General features: G+C 43.2%; 4 pseudogenes; all 4 read right to left on the reverse strand.

The window, feature by feature from the left end:
• Positions 1–3,279: 3,279 nt before the first annotated feature.
• LOC119360574 lies at positions 3,280–4,178 on the reverse strand (annotated as a pseudogene).
• A 1,490-nt stretch (positions 4,179–5,668) lies between these two features.
• Positions 5,669–6,582, reverse strand: LOC119360576 (annotated as a pseudogene).
• A 1,473-nt stretch (positions 6,583–8,055) lies between these two features.
• LOC119360577 lies at positions 8,056–8,984 on the reverse strand (annotated as a pseudogene).
• A 1,728-nt stretch (positions 8,985–10,712) lies between these two features.
• LOC119360578 lies at positions 10,713–12,953 on the reverse strand (annotated as a pseudogene).
• Positions 12,954–16,926: the final 3,973 nt, after the last annotated feature.

Here is a 16,926-nt window from a genome sequence, read left to right on the forward strand (position 1 = left end):
TCCTAAATCAACCAAGAATCATAGGCCTCGCATGATGTTGTCGTGCACAAATACTACTAAAAAGCGTCATGTGTGACATCCACATGTTACAGAGGCGATTTTTAGAAAATGTGTTGAATTTAGCTCGTTCCAAATTGTATCCATAATTTAGTTATTCATCGACACTTTGCACATTCTCTGACCTTTCCTCCTTCTACCCTTTTTTGCGCTGCCTTCTACTTTGAAGTATTTGAGATTGGAGAAAAAATGGTGATGGGGTAATTGGTAAGGAAGGTAGTGATTGTAGAACGAGGTTGCACACTCCGTGATCATCCAGCTGAGTCTCGTTGCTGCTGATATATTTCACACTTTCAAAAATGGTTATAGAAATAATTGGAAGGACCACATGTGTGATACATTGAAAAATCTCGGTTGGCATTTCAATAAATAAACATTAAAGAAACCCACCTGAACGACATTTTTTGTAGGGGTGTGTGTTATGGTTATTTGACCTACTCTCTCTTCTGTGGATAGGCTGATTTTTCCTTCCATACACAAACACTCAATTTTCTACGACATAAAGAACTTCGACTCAACGACCTCTTCTATCATCTCCTCCCCTCTATCTTTCTGCTCTGCCATCTCTATGGCATCCCAACTTTTCTGGTATACACCACGACAAATATCTTGACACCGCTTTACCATTTTCTGTGGCAAAACTATCGCGATACAGTGTCTCGATTCAGGAAGACATGGCCATGAACAATAGTGCCATGACCACGAGCAGTCAACTATTATTGGGATGTTGCCGATGATTAGGAAGGAACTTGGGAACCACCACAACCAACACCTCATGTATATGCCCTCAAGGGAGGCGTGCACTACTGCAATTTGGAGATGCTTCATGAGGACCGATAGATTGACTAGGGAGAGTTCACTACAATTTCAGGAATGGGTCCTAGTTTGAGCATGTTGGCATTGCTGAGAAATTCATTATTGTTGAGAAATTCAACGGGGAAGGTGAACGGGTCCTCCTCCTCCTCCATGCCTCCATAGGTCGCAACTGCCATATGGAGCACATTCTTTTCCACCAAGTCTTTGTTGAACAACCGAGAAATAACCCAATCGTCTCGCACGCACGCAATAGGTAGGTTGAGAAAAGAACGCGAGGAGAATAAGAAACGGGAATCAAATCTCGAGCGTAACATATGATGCTCCAGCGGTTCAATCGATCAACTCGTCTGAAGATGGCGACTAAACCACAAAATTGATTCTTGTCGTACCTTGGCGGAGGGGGTAGGAGATGGGGCAAGTGGCCCACGAGGTGGTACTCGTTCAGCACCCATGGTGTCTTCTGGCCGCTGGTGGCGCGGCCGTGGTAGAAGACGAGCGTCTTGTTCATGCCGACTTGGACCGCGTTGTCCTTACCCGTTCCCTTCCAATACCACTCCTAGTTGCACGGTTGGTGCGCATGCCCGTCAGGTACTTCCGATCCATGTGCACAAAAAGAAACCACACCTTCGCATCCACATTCACCTCTTCTGCAAAACAAACTAGTCATGAGCACGCTGCCTCATGCCTGCAACTTATCGACAAGTAGTACTACACTTAATCAGGAGATCCCACTGGTCGTTGTTGTTGAGGTTGACGTCGGTGACCACATGACAGGAGAAGTAGGGGTTATAGATCTTGGGAATGATGTAGTGCGTGACCACCTCCTCGTCGGTGGGGTGAAACTAGTACCACGGAGGAAGTGCCAGCTGTAGCTCCTCCAACCCCAGATCCATCACCGCTTAGCTACGCCCTCTTGGATCTACTATCTTCACTTGATATTCTATGGAAGAACCAGATGAAACTAGGGCTGAGGACGAGTAAGAAGAGCGATAGTTGTGGGCAGGTGATTTTGTCTTAACACTTTGGGATTTAGAAGTGCAGTGGGGTGAGGTGGTTATATATGTACTGTGTTGCCGGTCCAATAGTGTGTAGCAGGTGATAACGAGTTCTAGTGCATCATTCTTAAATTCCACAGAAAATTTTATGTGGCTATCAAATGGTTTGAAAATTATATCATGAAGTGGTGGTGATGGTTCGAACCAGTACCTGTAGAGCACAAAAAAATTAAGTGAAGCCCATTGATCATTAAAAAATGTTTTTCTCAATTCGAAAACCTAATCTTTCCATCTTGTATATTTTGAGTTTAAATTTCATGTAGCAGCTTTGGGCAGTAACAAAACCATATTTGTTTGGTTAATTCAGCCTTCAAGTCATCATTTTCATGTATCAAACTTTATTCTTATTTTGAGGGCCATTCTTAAATATTGGGATTCCAATATGTGATTGATGTTGGAAGCCTCTTCTATGGTAATTGATTAGTTGTGGGGGAGTAGCAGTTTCCTAAATCGACCAAGAAGCATAGGCCTCGCATGATGTTGTCGTGCATGAATACTACTAAAAAGCGTAATGTGTGACCTCCACAGTTTATGGATGCGATTTTCAAAAATAGTGTTGAATTGAGCTCCTTCCAAATTTCATCCATAGTCTAGTTATTCATAGACTATTTGCACATTATCCTAGCTTTCCTCCTTCGACCCTTTTTTGTCCCTACCATTTTACTTCGAAGTATTTGAGACCGGAGAAAATATGGTGATGCGGTGATTGGTAAGGAAGGTAGTGATTGTACAACAAGGATGCACACTCCATGGTAATCGGGATGAGTCTCGTTGCTGCCGATGTATTTCACACTTTCAAAAATGGTTCTGGAAATAATTGGAAGGACCACAAGTGTTATACATTGAATATTCTCGGTTGGCATTTCAAGAAATAAACCATAAAGAAATCAACTTGAAAGAAATTTTTCGTAGGGATGCGTATTATGGTTATTTGACCTACTCTCTCTTTCGTGGCTTGGCTACTTTTTATTCCTTCCATAGACAAACACCCAACTTTCTACGAGACAGAGAATTTATGGACTCAACGACCTCTATTATCATCTACTCTCCTCTATCTTTCTGGTCTGCCATCTCTATCGCATCCCTATTGTTCTGGTATTCACTGTAAAAAAATATCTCGACACCGCATTGCCATTTTCTGTGGGAGTATTGTTGTGATTTAGTGTCTCGATTCAGGAATACGATGACCATGAACAATAGTGCCTTGACCACGAGCTGCCAACTATTATTGGGATGTTGCCGATGATTAGGAAGGAGGTTGGGAACCACCACAACCAACACCTCATGTATATGCCCTCAAGTTAGTAATTCACTACTGCTCTTTGGAGATGCTTCATGAGGACCGATAGTTTCACAAGGGAGAGTTCGCGAGAAATTCTGGAACGGGTTCTTTCTTGAGCCGGTTGGCATTGCTGAGAAATTCATCACTATTGAGCAATTCAACTAGGATGGTGAACGGGTCCTCCTCCACCATGCCCCCGTCGGCTGCAACCGCCATCTAGGGCACATTCTTTGCCACCAAGTCTTTGTTGAACAACCGACAAGCAACCCAATTGTCTCGCACGCACGCAATTGCTAGGTTGAGAAAAAAACATGAGGAGAATAAGAAACAAGAATCAAATCTCCAGCGTAACATGTGATGCTCCTGCGGTTCAATCGATCAACTCGTGCGAGGACGGAGATTAGAAAACAAAATCGATTTTTGTCGTATCTTGGCGGATGTGGGTAGCCAATGGGGCAAGTCGCCCTCGAGGTAGTTCTCATTCATCACACACGGTACCTTCTGGCCGCTGGGGGCACGACCGTGGTAGAAAATCAGTGTCTTGTTCATGCTAACGAGGACCATGTACCATCCCGTGCCACAGAATATCCCCTTTCCCTTACCCGCCGCGTTCCACTAGCCGCTTCTTGTGGCCTGGTTGGTGTGAATCCCCGTCAGGTACTTCTGATCAACGTGTACAAAAAGAAACCACTCCTTCTCGCCCATCTTCACCTTTTATGCCAAACAAACTGGCCGTGAGCATGCTGCTTCAAGCTTGCAAGTTATCGAGGAGTAATACTGCAATTAGTCGGGTGATCCCACCACTCGGTGTTGTTGAGGTTGACATCGGGGACCATGTGACAGAAGAAGTAGGGGTTACAGATCTTGGGGGTGAGGTAGTGTGTAACCACCTCCTCGTCGGTGGGGTCAAACCGGTACCTCAAAAGAAGTGCAAACTGCAGATACATCACCGCTGCCATGTTCGACATCGGTGCACCCTCTCAGATCTACTATCTTGCCTTGATATGCTATGGGAGAACCAGATGAAACAAGGGCTGAGGACGAGTATGAAGAGCGACAGTTGTGGAGAGGTGATTTTGTCTTAATGCTTTGGGGTTTAGAAGTGAAGTGGGGTGAGGTGGTTATGTAGTGTCCGAAATACCATGCTGTCGGTCCCGTAGTGTTTAACATGTCATGAGGATTTCTAATGAGTCATGCTTAAATTTCACACAAAAATAATGTGGTAATCAAATTGTTTGAAAATTATATCATGAAGTTGTGGTGTTGGATCGAACTAGTACCTGTAGAGCATAAAACGTTAAGTGAAGCCCATTGGTTCATTGAAAAAAAATGTTTTTCTCACCTGAAAAACCTTAATCTCTCCATCTTTTATATTTTGAGTTCAAATTTCATGTAGAAATTTTGGGCAGTAACAAAACCATTATTTTTTGGTTAATTCAGCCTTCAAGTCATCATTTTCATGTACCAAACGTTATTCTTATTTTGAAGATCAATCTTAAGTATTGGGATTCAAATAAATGATTGATGATGGATACCTCTTCTATGGTATTTTATTAGTTGTGGGGGAGTACCAGTTTCCTAAATCGACCAAGCAGTATGGGCGTCGCATGATGTTGTCGTGCACTAATACTACTAGAAAGCGCACAATATGTGACCTCCACATGTTACAGAGGCGATTTTGGGAAAATGTGTTGAATTGAGCTCCTTTCAAATTGTATCCATAATTCAGTTATTCATAGACTCTTCTGCGACCTTTCCTCCTTATACCCTTTTGTCCCTACATTTCTACTTTGAAGTATTTGAGATCAGACAAAAAGGGTGATGGGGTGATTGGTAAGGAAAGAACGAGGATGCATACTCCGTGATTCCGATGAGTCTCGTTGCTACCGATGTATTTCACACTTTCCAAAATGGTTCTAGAAATAATGGAAGGACCACAAGTGTGATACATCGAAAATTCTCGGTTGGCATTTCAATAAACAGACCTTAAAGAAACTCACCTGAAAGATATTTTTCGAAGGGGTGCGTATTATGGTTATTTGGCATACTTTCTCTTTCGTGGATAGGCTTATTTTTTTCCTTCCATACACAAACACTCAATTTGCTACAAGATAGAGAACTTAGACTCAATGACCTCTGCTATCATCTGCTCTCCTCTATCCTTCTGCTTTGCCATCTCTATGGTATCCCAACTTTTCCGGTATTTAGCACGAGAAATATCTCCACACCGCATTCCCATTTTCTGTGGCAAAACTATCGCGACTCAGTGTCTCGATTCAGGAAGACGATGACCATGAACAATAGTGCCATGACCACGAGCTGTCAACTATTATTGGGATGTTGCCAATGACTAGGAAGGAGTTTGGGGACCATCAGAACCAACACCTCATGTATATGCCCTCAAGGGAGGCGTGCACTACTACCCATTGCAGATGCTTCATGAGGACTGATAGTTTGACTAAGGAGAGTTGAAGACAATTTCGGGAATGGGTCCTTGTCTGAGCAGGTTGGCATTGCTGAGAAATTCATCACTGTTGAGAAATTCAATGACGAAGGTGAATGGGTCCTCCTCCTACTCCATGCCCCCGTCAGTTGCAACCGCCATCTAGGGCGCATTCGTTCCCACCAAGTCTTTGTTGAACAGCCGACAAACAACCCAATCGCCTCGCATGCACGCAATAGGTAGGTTGAGAAAACAACACGAGGAGAATAAGAAACAAGAATCAAATCTGGAACATAACATGTGATGCTCCAGCGGTTAAATTGATCAACTCGTCCAAAGACGGAGACTAAAAAACAAAATTGATCCTTGTCATACCTCGGCGGAGGGGGGTAGGCGATGGGGCAAGTCACCCACGAGGTGGTACTTGTTCATCACCCATGGTGTCTGCTAGCCACTGGTGGCGCGGCCGTGGTAGAAGACGAGCATCTTTTTCATGCCGACGAGGACCGTGTACCATACCGTGCCACAGAATATCCCCTTGTACTTACGCGTTGTGTTCCAGTAGCCGCTCCTAGTAGGCCGGTTGGTGCGCATCCCCATCAGGTACTTCCAATCCATGTGCACAAAAAGAAACCACTCCTTCTCAGCCATATTCATATCTTTCGCAAAACAAGCTGGTCATGAGCGCACTGCCTCATGCCTACAATTTATCGAGGAGTAGTACTGCACTTAATCAGGAGATCCCACAGCTCGTTGTTGTTGAGGTTGACATTGGACACCACATGACAGGAGAAGTAGGGGTTACAGATCTTGGGAATGAGGTAGTATGCGACCACCTCCTCGCTGGTGGGGTGAAACCAGTAGCTCGGAGGAAGTGCCAGCTGTAGCTCCTCCAACCCTAGATCCATCACCGCCACCTTGTTCCACATCGTTGTGCCCTCTTGGATCTACTATATTGCCTTGATATTCTATGGAAGAACCAGATGAAACTGGGGCTAAGGACGAGTAAGAAGAGCGAGAGTTGTGGGGAGGTGATTTTGTCTTAACACTTTGGGGTTTAGAAGTGTAGTGGGGTGAGGTGCCTATATATGTAATGTGCTGCCGATCCAATAGTGTGTAACAGGCCATGGCGAGTTCTAATGTATCATGCTTAAATTCCATAGAAAATATTATGTGGTTATCAAATGGTTTGAAAATTATATGATGAAGTTGTGGTGATGGTTCAAAACAGTACCTATAGAGCACAAAAAATAAGTGCAGCCCATTGATTCATTAAAAAATGTTTTTCTCACTTCAGAAACCTAAATCTTTCCATCTTTTAAATTTTGAGTTTAAGTTTCATGTAGCAACTTTGGGCAGTAAGAAGACCATTTTTGTTTGATTAATTCAGCCTTCAAGTCATCATTTCCATGTATCAAACTTTATTCTTATTTTGAGGGCCATTCTTAAATATTGGGATTCCAATTTATGATTAATTTTGGAAGCATCTTCTATGGTAATTTTTTAGTTGTGGGGGAGTAGCAGTTTCCTAAATCGACCAAGGAGCGTAGGCCTCGCATGATGTTGTCGTGCACGAATATTACTAAAAAGCGTAATGTGTGACCTCCACATGTTAGAGATGCAATTTTCAAAAACAGTGTTGAATTGTGCTCCTTCCAAATTGCATCCATAATGTAGTTATTCATAGACTCCTTGCACATTCCCCTAGCTTTCCTCCTACCCTTTTTCGTCCCTACCGTTCGACTTCGAAGTATTTGAGATCCGAGAAAAAAGGGTGAGGTGGTGATTGATTAGGAAGGTAGTGATTGTACAATGAGGATGCACACTTCGTGAAAATCCCGATGAGTCTTGTTGTTGCCGATGTATTTCACACTTTCAAAAATGGTTCTAGAAATAATTGGAAGGACCACAAGTGTAATACATTGAAAATTCTCGGTTGGCATTTCAATAAATAATCCTTAAAAAACCCACTAGAAAGACATTTTCCAGAGGGGTGTCTATTATGGTTATTTGGCCTACTCTCTCTTCTCTGGATAGGCTGACTTTTTCCTTCCATACACAAACACTGGATTTGCTAAGAGATAGAGAACATAGACTCAATGACCTCTGATCTGCTCTCCTCTATCCTTCTGCTCTACCATCTCTATTGCGTCCCAACTTCTCCGGTATTTAGCATGAGAAATACCTCCACACCGCATTCCCATTTTCTGTGGCAAAACTGTCGCCATTTAGTCTCTCGAATCAGGAAGACGATGACCATGAACAATAGTGCCATGACCACGAGCAGTCAACAGTTATTGGGATGTTCCCGATGATTAGGAAGGAGCTTGGGGACCACCACAACCAAGACCTCATGTATATGCCCTCAAGGGAGGCGTGCACTACTACACTTTGGAGATGCTTCATGAGGACCGATAGTTTGAATTGGGAGAGTTCCTAACAATTTCGGGAATGGGTCCTTGTCTGAGCAGGTTTGCATTGCTGAGAAATTCATCACTGATGAGAAATTCAACGAGGAGGGTGAACAGGTCCTCCTCCTCCTCTATGCCCCTGTCAGTTGCAACCGCCATCTAGGGCGCATTCTTTGCCACCAAGTCTTTATTGAACAGCCGACAAACAACCCAATCGTCCCGCATGCTCGCAATTGGTAGGTTGAGAAACCAACACGAGGAGAATAAGAAGCAATAATCAAATCTTGAGCGTAACATGCTCTAGTGGTTCAATCGATCAACTCGTCCGAAGACGGACACTAAAAAACAAGTTCCATTTTTGTCGTACCTTGGCGAGCAGGGGTAGGTAATGGGGCAACTCACCCTCGAGGTGGTACTCGTTCATCACCCACGGTGTCTTCTGGCCGCTGGGGGCACGACCGTGGTAGAAGATGAGCGTCTTGTTCATGCTGAAGAGGACCGTGTACCATCCTGTGCTGCAGAATATCCCCATTTCCTTACCTGTCGTGTTCCAATAGCCGCTCCTACTAGCCTGGTTGTGCGCATCCCCGTCAAGTACTTCCGATCCATGTGTAAATAAGGAAACCACTCCTTCTCACCCATCTTCACCTCTTCTGCCAAACAAACTAGCCATGAGCGCGCTGCCTCAAGCGTGCAAGTTATTGAGGAGTAGTACTGCAATTAGTCGGGCGATCCCACAACTCGGTGTTGTTAAGGTTGACGTTGGCGACCATGTGATAGGAGAAGTAGGGGTTACAGTTCTTGGGCGTCAGGTAGTGTGTGACCACCTCCTCATCGGTGGGGTCAAACCGGTACCTGAGAAGAAGCGCCAGCTGCAGCTCCTCCAACCATAGATCCATCACCGATGCCATGTTCGACATCGTTGCTCCCTCTCGGATCTACTATCTTGCCTTGATATGCTATGGGAGAACCATATGAAACAGAGGCTGAGGAGGAGTAAGAAGAGCGACCATTGTGGAAGTGGGGTGAGGTGGTTATGTAGCGTCTGAAATACTGTGCTTCCGGTCCTATAGTGTGTAATAGGTCATGATGATTTCTAGTGAATCATGCTTAAATTTCACACAAAATATTATGTGGTAATCTAATGGTTTTAAAATTATATCATGAAGTTGTGGTGGTGGTTCAAACTAGTACCTGTAGAGCACAAAAAATTAAGTGAAGCCCATCGATTCGTTAAAAAAATGTTTTTCTCACTTCAGATACCTTAATCTTTCCATCTCGTACATTCTGAGTTCGAATTTCATGTAGAAATTTTGGGCAGTAACAAAACTATTATTGTTTGGTTAATTCAGCCTTCAAGTCATCATTTTCATGTACCAAACGTTATTCTTATTTTGTAGATCAATCTTAAGTACTGGGATTCCAATAAGTGATTGATGTTGGAAGCCTCTTCTATGATAACTTATTAGTTGTGGGGGAGTACTAGTTTCCTAAATCGACCAAGCAGTATGGGCGTTGCATCATGTTGTCATGCACTAATACTACTAGAAAGCGCACAATGTGTGACCTCCACATGTTATAGAGGCGATTTTTGAAAAATGTGTTGAATTGAGCTCCTTCCAAATTGTATCCATAATTTAGTTATTCATAGACTCTTCTCCGACCTTTCCTCCTTCTACCCTTTTTTGCCCTACCATTCTACTTCGAAGTATTTGAGATCGGAGAAAAAAGGGTGATGGGGTGATTGGTAAGGAATGTAGTGATTGTAGAACGAGGATGCACACTCCATGATCATCTTGATGAGTATCGTTGCTGCCAATGTATTTCTCACTTTCAGAAATGGTTCTAGAAATAATTGGAAGGACCACAAGTGTGATACATTGAAAATTCTCAGTTGGCATTTCAATAAATAAACCTTAAAGAAACCCACCTGAAAGAAATTTTTCAGAGGGATGCGTATTATGGTTATTTAACCTACTCTCTCTTCCGTGGATAGGGGTGCGTATTATGCTATGAGATAGAGAACATAGACTGAACGATCTCTGCTATTATCTACTCTCCTCTATCCTTCTGCTCTGCCATCTCTATGGCATACCAATTTTCTTGTATTCATCATGAGAAACATCTTCACACCACATTCTAATTTTGTGTGGCAATACTATCATGATTCAGTGTCTCGATTCGGGAAGACGTTAACTATGAACTATAGTGCCTTGACAAGGAGCAGTCAACTATTATTGGGATGTTGCCGATGATTAGGAGCTTGGGAAGCACCACAACCAACACCTCATGTATATACCCTCAAGGGAGTCATGCACTACTACACTTTGGAGATGCTTCATGAGGATCGATATTTTGACTAGGGAGAGTTCACGACAATTTCGCGAATGGGTCCTTGTTTGAGTAGGTTGGCATTGCTGAGCAATTCATCACTATTGAGCAATTCAACAAGGAAGGTGAATGGGTCCTCCTCCTCCAGGCCCTTATCATCCGCAACCACCATCTAGGGTGCATTCTTTGCCACCAAGTGTTTGTTGAACAACCGACAACAACCTAAACGTCTCGCACGCACGCAATAGGTAGGTTGTGAAAACAACACGAGGAGAATAAGAAACAAGAAGCAAACATCAAGTGTAACATGCGATGCTCTAGGGGTTCAATCGATCATCTCGTCCGAAGACGGAGACTATAAAACAAAATGGATTCTTGTTGTACCTAGGCGGAGGGGGTAGGCAATGGGGAAAGTCGCCATCGAGGTGGTACTCGTTCATCACCCAGGGTGTCTTCTGGCCGCTGGGGGTGCGGTCGTGGTAGAAGACAAGCGTCTTGTTCGTGTCGATGAGGACCGTGTACCATACTGTGCAGAAGAATATCCCATTTTCCCTACCCGCCGCATTCCAATAGCTGCTCCTAGTCACCCGGTTTGTGCGCATCCTCGTCAGGTACTTCCAATCCATGGGCACAAAAAGAAACCACTCCTTCTCACCAATCTTCACCTTTTCTGCAAAACAAACTGGCCATGAGTGTGCTGCCTCATGCCTGCAATTTATCGAGAACTAGTACTGCACTTAGTCGGGAGATCCCACAACTCGGTGTTGTTGAGGCTGACATCAGCGACCACGTGATAGGTGAAGTAGGGGATACAGATCATGGAGTGAGGTAGTGCGTGATGACCTCCTTGTCTGTGGGGTCAAACAGGTTCCTAAGAAGAAGCGCCAGCTGCAACTCCTCCAATCGCAGATCCATCAACGCCGTGATGTTCGACATTGATGCGCCATCTCGGATCTACTACTTCGAAGTATTAAAGATCAAAGGAAAAAGGGTGACGGGGTGATTGGCAAGTAAGGTAGTGAATGTAGAATGAGGATGCACACTTCATGATCATCCCGACGAGTCACGTTGCTGCCGATGTATTTCACACTTTCAAAAAATGGTTGTAGAAATAATTGGAAGGACCACAAGTGTGATACATTGAAAATTTTCGATTGGCATTTCAAAAAATAAACGTTAAAGAAACCCACCTGAAAGATATTTTTTTGGAGGGGTGCGTATTATGGTTATTTGACCTACTCTATCTTCCATGGATAGGCTGATTTTTTCCTACCGTGGATAAACACTCAATTTTCTACGAGATAGAGAACTTAGACTCAATGACCTCTGCTATCATTTGCTCTCCACTATCCTTCTGCTCTGCCATCTCTATGGCATCTCAAATTTTCAGGTTTTCACCACGACAAATATCTCCACACCAAATTCCCATTTTTTGTGGCAATACTATCGCGATTCAGTGTCTCGATTCAGGAAGACTATGACCATGAACAATAGTGCATTGACCACGAGCAGCCAACTATTATTGGGATGTTAGCGATAATTAGGAAGGAAGTTGGGAACCACCACAACCTTCACCTCATCTTTATGCCCTGAAGGGAGGCGTGCATTACTGCACTTTGGAGATGCTTCATGAGGACCGACAATTTGACTAGGGAGAGTTCACACAAAATTCACGAATGGTTCCTTGCTTAAGCAGGTTGGCATTGCTGAGTAATTCATCACTATTGAGCAATTCATCGAGGAAGGTGAATGGGTCCTCCACCTCCATGCCCCCATCGTACGTAACCACCATCTAGGCCGCATTCTTGGCAACCAAGTTTTTGTTGAACAATCGACAAACAACCCAATCGTCAGGCACGCACGCAATAGGCAGGTTGAGAAAAAAACACGAGGAGAATATGAAACAAGAATCAAATCTCGAGCGTGACATGTGATGCTCAAGTGGTTCTATCGATCAACTCATGTGAAGACGAGGACTAAAAATCAAAATCGATTCTTGTCGTACATTGGCGGAGGGCGATAGGCGATGGCGCAAGTCACCCTCAGGGTGGTACTCATTCATCACCCATGGTGTCTTCTGGCCGCGGGGGGCGCGGCCATGGTAGAAGACGAGCATCTTGTTAATGCCGATGAGGACCGCGTACCATCCCATGCCATAGTATATTCCCTTGTCCTTCCTCGTCGCGTTCCAATTGTCGCTCCTAGTCACATGGTTAGTGCGCATCCCTCTTACGTACTTCCGATCCATGTGCACAAAAAGAAACCACTCCTTCTCACCCATCTTCACCTCTACTGCAAAACCGACTCGCCATGAGCGCGCTACCTCATGCCTGCAAATTACCGAGGAGTAGTACTGCACTTAGTCGGGACATCCCATAACTTGGTGTTGTTAAGGTCGATGTCGGCGACCACGTGACAGGATAAGTAGGGGTTATAGATCTTGTGGGTTAGGTAGTGCATGACCAGCTCCACGTATGTGGGGTCAAACCTGTACGTCAGAGAAGCGCCAGATGCAGCTCCTCCAACTGTAGATCCATCACCACTGTCATGTTCGACATCGGTGCACCCTCTCGTTTGTACTATCTTGCCTTGATAGGCTATGGAAGAACCAGATGAGACAAGGACTGAGGAGGACTAAGAAGAGACATAGTTTTGGAGAGGTTTTTTTTCTTAATGCTTTGGAGTTTAGAAATGCAGTGGGGTGAGGTGGTTATATAGCGCCGGAGTACTGTGTTGCCGGTCCAGTAGTGTGTAACAGGTCATGTCGATTTCTAATGCACCATGCTTAAATTTCACACAAAATATTATGTGGTAATAAAATGGTTTGAAAATTGTATCATGAAGATGTGGTGGTGGTTCGAGTGAAGGCCATTGATTCAGTAAAAAAATGTTTTTCTCACTTCAAAAACCTTAATATTTCCATCTAGTATATTTTGTGTTCAAATTGCATGTAGAAATTTTGGCAGTGACAAAACTATTTTTGTTTGGATAATTTGGCCTCAAGTATTTATTTTCATGTATCAAACATTATTCTTATTTTGAGGGTCAATCTTAGGTATTGGGATTCCAATATGTCATTAATGTTGGAAGCCTCTTCTATGGTACATAATTAATTGTGGGGTAGTACCAGTTTCCTAAATCGACCAAGCAGTATGGGCGTCGCATGATGTTGTCGTGCACGAAATACTACTAAAAAGTGCAATGTGTGACCTCCACATGTTACAGTGGAGATTTTCGGAAAATGTGTTCAATTGAGCTCTCTCCAATTTGTATCCATAATTTAGTTATTCATAGGCTCTTTGCACATTCTCCGACCTTTCCTCCTTATGCCCTTTTTTATACCTACCTTTCTACTTCAAAGTATTTGAGATCGGAGGAAAAAAGGTGATGGTGTGATTGCTAAGGAAGGTAGTGATTGTATAACAAGGATGCACACTCCGTGATCATCCCGATGAGTCTCGTTGCTGCCAATGTATTTCATACTTTCAAAAATGGTTCTAGAAATAATTGGAAGGACCACAAGGTGATACATTGAACATCCTTTGTTGGCATTTCAGTAAATAAACCTTAAAGAAACCCACCTGAAAGACACTTTTCGGAGGGGTGCGTATTATGCTTATTTGACCTACTCTCTCTTCTGTGGATAGGCTGATTTTTTTCTCCATACACAAACACTCAATTTGCTACGAGATAGAGAACTTAGACTCAACAACCTCTGCTATCATCTGCTGTCCTCTATCCTTCTGCTCTGCCATCTCTATCGCATCCCAACTTTTCCGGTATTGACCACGACAAATATCTCCACACCGCATTACCATTTGCTGCGGCAATACTATCGCAAGTCAGTGTCTCGATTCGGTACTAAGATAGATTAAATTGTATGAGATTGGATAAATAGATCTAGAGAAAACACAAAATAAAATAAATAAATAAAAAGTGCAGCAAGGTATTTTTGGGTTTTTGGAGTAATAGATCTGAAAACAGTATGATAGAAAATAGACCTGGGGGGCGTAGATTTCACTAGTGGCTTCTCGCGAGAAAATAGCATACTGTAGGTAAACAAATTACTGTTGGGCAATTGATAGAAGAGCAAATAATTATGCCAATATCCAAGGCAATTGATAGTAGACCGAAATGATTCGGCATGTACTACTATTACTCCACCCATCAACTGCTATCCAGCATGCATCTAGTATATTATATTCATGGAGAAATGAAGTAATGAAATAAGAATGATGACATGATGTAGACAAGATCTCTTCATGTTTGAATTAGACCCCATCTTTTTATCCTTAATAGCAACGATACATGCGTGCCACGCTACCCCTTCTGTCACTGGGTGAGAACACCGCAAGATCTAACCCATCACAAAGCACCTCTTCCCATTGAAATAAAAATCAATCTAATTGGCCAAACCAAACCAAAGTTTTGGAGGGGAAATACGAGGCTATAATAATCATGCATATAAGAGATCAAAGAAGACTCAAATAATATACATAGATAGAACTGATCATAAACTCGCAATTCATCAGATCCCAACAAAGACACCGCAAAAAGTCATTACATCAAATATATCTCAAAGAACATCGAGGAGAACATTGTATTGAGAATCAAAAAGAGAGAAGAAGCCATCTAGCTACTGCCAATAGACCTGTAGGTCTGTGGTAAACTACTCATGCATCATCAGATGAGCACCAATGAGGATGATGAACCCCTCCATGATCGTGTTCCCCTCCGGCAAGGTGTCAGAATAGAGCTCTAGATTGGATCACATGGTTCTGGAACTTAAGGCGGCTGGAATTTTGTTTCGTCGACTCCCCTAGGGTTTGTGGAATATTTGGGTACTTATAGAGCTGAGAGGTGGTGGAAAGGACCTCCGTGGGCCCCAACACCCATCAGGGCACCCCAAGGGCCTCTGGCGCGCCCAGGTGGATGGTGGGCCCCATGGGCCTTCCCTCATGCACTTCCTTGGCTCCCAAGTTGTCTTCTGGGTAGAAGAAAATCTCCAAAAGGTCTCGCTGCATTTGGACTCCGTTTGATCTGGATATTTTGTGAAGTAAAAAGCCTCAACTGGCACTGGGAACTATGTCAATAGGTTAGTCCAAAAAAATGAGATAACGTTGTTATAAAGTGAATGTAAAACATCCAAGAATGATAATATAACAGCATGGAACAATAAAAAAATTATAGATATGTTGGAGACGTATCATGCCACTACTAGAAGGAGCCGGTAGCTGAAGCGACAGAAGTGGATGAACTAGCAAGAGTGGTGGCAGCGGAAGGAACATGAGGCCACTCTAACACACAAAGACCCCGAGATCCATGGCGGCGAGGGCCAGCCCCAACCAAAGTGTGCGTGCGACGATCCTGAATAGAACAAGAGTCAACGTCAAGAATGACGCGATAACCGGATTTAGTAAATTGACCAGCAGAAAACAGATGCATAGTAAGTCAAGGAACAAGAGACACATCAGCACTACTAGGGAAAATCCGAGCAGTAGCGCTCGTTTTGTGCTCACTAGTAGCGCGGGTAGGCGCGCTACTAATAAGGCGCTACAGCTATTGCTTAGCAGTAATGCGTGCCCGCATGCGCTACTGCTAGGACAAATAGATGCATCGTTTGTTTACTCCCACGCTACTGTTAATGTAACTACTTGCAGCGTGTTTTCTCTCCATCGCTACTAGTATTCTTTTTTTATTTTTTATTTTTAGTTTATTTATGCGCCATTGTACAAATATTGGTACAATACCAGTTATGAGGTTTACATCATTATGTCCATAACAGTATGTCAAATGAAGGTGGATTAGGTTCAAGTGGAGGCAATATGTGGTACATGTCAAAAGTATACTACTAATCCAAACTTGATGTAGTTTGGACTAGTAGTACTTTCGATGTGCACCACATGTTGCCTCCACTTGAATCTAATCCGCCAGCACAAGCTATTTAATCATCATCATAGTCATTACCACCAATAGTATTTATTTAATCACCACTAACACTAGCTAATAATAATCATAATAGTCATTACCACCAACACTAGCTATTTTATCATCATAATAATAGTGTAGCACATCATCATCCTCAAACTCATTTCTAGCTAGCTAATCACTCCTGCTGCTCTCTCTTAGTTAAAATAACATAAAACATGTATAGCTCTCCTCCTTGATCAAGTTGGAGCATGCAGATGAACCTGTCTCCTAATCGTGGGTAGCGCATCTGTTTGCTTCCCCCTAGTACTTCTCTGTGCTCCCCCATCACATATTTGGTCTAGTCTTGCACTATTAAGCATCTGTCGCTAATCTTGAATGCACTAAAGTAATCTGTAGGATATCTTGGCTGTAAGCTGATAATACTCATGGTACCTTTAGTCTCGATCCAATAAGGCACAACATTCATCGGGAGTCCCTGTTGAAGAACATCGTATGGTAACATACTTAGCAATGAAGTTTAGCTTCAAAATAATGTATGGAAAAGATGCACTCAGGACAAATAGTAAAAATCTTACCATCCTTCCTAAATAGATGTGACCG

Source organism: Triticum dicoccoides, chromosome 2B (assembly GCF_002162155.2).
Source record: "Triticum dicoccoides isolate Atlit2015 ecotype Zavitan chromosome 2B, WEW_v2.0, whole genome shotgun sequence".
Taxonomy (NCBI): Eukaryota; Viridiplantae; Streptophyta; class Magnoliopsida; order Poales; family Poaceae; genus Triticum; species Triticum dicoccoides.